This window comes from Arachis ipaensis, chromosome B02, assembly GCF_000816755.2.
Source record: "Arachis ipaensis cultivar K30076 chromosome B02, Araip1.1, whole genome shotgun sequence".
NCBI classification, from domain to species: domain Eukaryota; kingdom Viridiplantae; phylum Streptophyta; class Magnoliopsida; order Fabales; family Fabaceae; genus Arachis; species Arachis ipaensis.
In genome coordinates, this window is record NC_029786.2 from 35,202,088 (window position 1) to 35,206,466 (window position 4,379).

The following is a 4,379-nucleotide window of genomic DNA, read 5'->3' on the forward strand; positions in this document are numbered from 1 at the left end:
TATTTCTTCTCAATTCCAGGTTCAATGTTCTTTTAATTTAGTTTCTCTTCTACTTTTAATTGTCTTAGCATTCTAGTTTATTTATCTTTCCAATTGAATTTATGAACTCTCCATGTTAGATTTGATTTTATATTTGAGGTATTTTATGTTTATTGCTTCTTCCTTTATTTGTTATCATTGATCTTGCAATTATTGGTTTTAGATCTTATATTCTATTATTACTTTTTTATGCTTTTATTTTGTGCCTACCAACTATTTCCTAAAATACTTGGAAGGATGTTAGAGTAGATTTTATGCTCTTGGCTTAGGAAGGTAACTTAGGAACTCTTGAGTTACTAATGTCCAAGTAATTGATAATTGGAGCCATTAACTCTAGTTCTCACTAATTGAATTGGTGGAGAGCTAGGACTTATGGACTTGGATTGATATAGCTCATTTAACTTTCCTTTACTACTAGTTAGAGGATGATTTAATGGGATTGATCCTTGCCAATTCTCATGTTGTGGTTAGTGATAAGGATAGAGATCCTTGACCACCAAACATTGCCAAGACCTTTTCTTAATTATTGGTTTATTTTATTATCATTTACATTCCTTGTTCAACATTTAAAAACCCCAAAAATATACTTTTCCATAACCAATCATAAGCATACTTCCCTGCAATTTCTTGAGAGACGACCCGAGGTTTAAATACTTCGGTTATCAATTTTATTAGGGGTTTGTTACTTATGATAACCAAATTTTTGTATGAAAGGATTTTAGTTGGTTTAGAAACTATACTTGCAACGGGAATTTATTGTGAATTCTTTACTAGCAAAAATCCGTTCATCACATACCTTGGCCGATTATCCTCCATGCACGAAACCACCAAATAGCCAAGACAACTCCAAAAAGCACCAAAACTCAAACTAACAACACATATATCACCAAAAACAAAACCTAGAAACCACAACCTACAACACTCAAGGGTTTATGAGGAACTTTACCTTGTCCAAAGAGGATTGGGGTAAATCCCAACAATTACCCGCTACTAGAGATCACCTAAACAACCAAAACCACAAAATCTACTCAAAAACCAAATTCAAAAACACAGAAATATTAGGGCAGGAAACTGGAGCGTGAGCTTCGAGTTCTTACCCTATTTTCTTAAATAGAAATGAAGAGCCCGACAAGAGCTTCGCGTGGCCACAAATGGCTCGTCAATCGGAGTTCCATAACTCAAGCTATGGCTCTCTGAAGGTGATGACGAATAGTAACATCACCCTCTTCTCCTCTCTTCTCTATGCTGCATATATATGTTGGGCCTTGAGCCCGGTCTAACCCGTTAGCATTTTTGGTCCGTTTGGCCCACTTTGGGCTAAAACTTTTAAGATTAGTGCCCGGTTTTCAATTCTAAAATTATGTTTGTCCTTTCAAAATAATAAATCAATTTTCAAAATCTTATTTTCCAAAATACGCAGTACTGGACAAACTAGAGCCGGTACTGCCAGCTTAAGTGCCAGTACGCATTTTTACAAAAACTTTTCGATAAAGATACATTTTCCAACTCAGAAAAATTCATTGAAATCAAATTTCATCTTTATATTTTCAAATTAAAACTTCTAAATTTTGAATATACTCCGGGCATTTAAAAATTATTATTTTATTAAAACGGTTATGCCGGTTCTTACAAAATCCAAACAAAAACCAAATCATTTAAAACCAAAAAGTCAATCCGTTTGAACCAAAAATAATTTTCAATTTCATTCCTTAAAACCAATTCCTTAACTTTTCTAAAATATCACAAACGGGGTCATTTGATTAAAGTCCATTTTCTTTTAAATTCACTAAAACTCCTCTGAATGAAATTCTTAAGTCAAATTCAAAAACATAAACCTTTCTCACATTTAAAACAGCCTCAAAACATAAGTCTTTTCTTAAGAAACAAAGCTTAATCATAATTCTCTTTTCAATAATTCCATTCAAAATATAATTCATCACTAACTTAAATAATTCAAATAAAATAATATAAGTCTAAAATTCATAATTTTCTAAACATTTCAAATAAAGTCTCAAATGTTATAGAAATTTCGGCAGTACCTCCTCTAAAACTTGGACTTTGCCACCCTTTTCGGGTCCCAACCAAACCATTCCGCAACCCTTTCCAACGGGTTCAAAACCAAATCAGTTTCCAAATAAATAGAATTCAATCTTTCAAATATAAAAATTATTTCAAAAATCAAACCAATTTTAGCAACCTCTACGTTAACAAAATCAGTCAATAATTAAATCAATCAACAACCATATTCATCCAAGATAAACCAGACAATTCATAAGGCTTGCATAATCACCAAAAAAGCATTTTGCACATCAATATCAATTTATAACAATTCCGATTACAAACTTAGAAAAAGTCCCTACCTCGACAAGTCAAAACCATAACCCAAACGCGTCAACTGAACTCATTTCTCTCAACCCGAAGTCAACGGCAACCGAAACCTCAGCTTCGAATGCTTTCTCAATAGCAGAAACAACCTTAATCACAACATGCAACCTCAGTTACTAAATCCTAAAAAAATATTAATATCGCGAAAACTTTAAAACACATAACGGAATAGTAATAGCGAGGATTCCAAGATAGAGACACTTACTAGAATAAAAGAACGGCGCAGTAGCCACTCTAAACTTATTCGGCAGCAACTCCGACAGTAGCCATAAGCTCCGGTGGTTCAGCAACAACCTCAATTTTGACATGCAAACCCATAAAATTAACCCAACAACATCCATACATCAAAATCCTCAACCACAAATAACCAGAACGATTACAGTAAGAACTTCAGAGTGCGAGCAACTTACTGTGAAAAGAAGAATGACGGAAGTGGAGTAGCAGCTCCAATGGCAACCTCCGGCAGCGGCAACGAAGACAGCTTCACGGACAGCGACGCAGTTTGGCGACGGGTCGGGCTGGGCGGACTGGCGGCGATGACGACAGCAGGACGCAGCGGCAGCAGTGAGCTCCTCCTCCCCTGGGCTCTCCCTCTCTTCTCCCCCTCTCCTTCATTCCTCGATCCCCTTCCCTCTTCCCTTTCTTCTTTCTTTCTTCTTTCATTTTTTAATTTTTCTACTGTTGTTGTGTGTGTGTTGAGTTGCTGAAGGAGGTAAGGGTAGCAGCTAGGATTTTTGGAAATTAGGGAGAGCGTGGCTGTGATGTTGGGGGTGTGGGTGAGTGTTGTTTAGTTAGGATTAGGGTTTGGGTAGAGTAAAGTTAGGGTTTGGAGTAGTTTCAAAAATTTTAATAAAAATAGGGGTAATAATATAATTTTATAAAATAAATGAAAAGATTAAATAATAATAAAAATTAAATTAAATATAAAGTATCTATCTTTAAAAATACCTTTTAATTATTAAATCTGTAAACTATTTTCAGTTAAATACTAATTTAATAAAAATTAGAAATAGAGATAGTGGGAGAGATTCGCGGAAGTAATTACTTGTTTGGATAAGTGAGATTTAGCCTCTTTACACGGTGTCTGATCTCTTTAAAGAGGTCGAGTATAGATTGAAGACCTCCTTTATGGGTTGGTTCTTCTATTTTTATTGGGCTTGATACTATTCGCTTGGCCAGGATATAAATAGTAATATTGCATTATATTGTATTTTTTCATTATATAATAAAGAAACGGATGATGATCATTTTTTCTCTTTCAAGAAAATAACAAAAGAATATAAATTAAAATGTATTGTAATGTCCTATATATAATTATACGCTATTCAGTGTAATTGAGAGTAGAACAACAAATACACAAATGAAGGGTAATTTGTATTGTAATGTCATATATGATCAAATCTGTCAAGCATTTAGTCTAACGAAAAGGAAAATGGCAGAAATAGAAAGAAACATATGTTTTTTACTATTCTATTAGATTGTTTCAATTAAACTAGGTATAGATAGATTATCTAATGTAAGAATCCGAATATTTAAAATTTAAAATATTGAGTTGATTATGACTTATTATAATTGTTTAGGTTTTTATATTTTAAAAATTATTTTATTAAAAATATTTAAGTCAAACTTTTTTATTAAAAATTTAAAGTTTTAGTAATTAAAAAATATTAAAAATTTATTAATTTAATTTAAATAATTGAGATTTAGGGTTTAATATTTTAATTTTATGAACTAAAAAAATTAATTAGATTATCTCTAATTTTAAATTAGAGTACTTATTAAAAACTAATTAATGAGTTTATAAATAAATAATGTTGTTAAAAATAATTATATTGAATTATATTTGATTTTAAATTAGTACTCTACCCTCTAATTTTATTAAAATTCCTACACTATCCTTACCCTTTTTACTGTAACACCCTACCATACAGAGTCTTATGCTTAAGTCATAATTC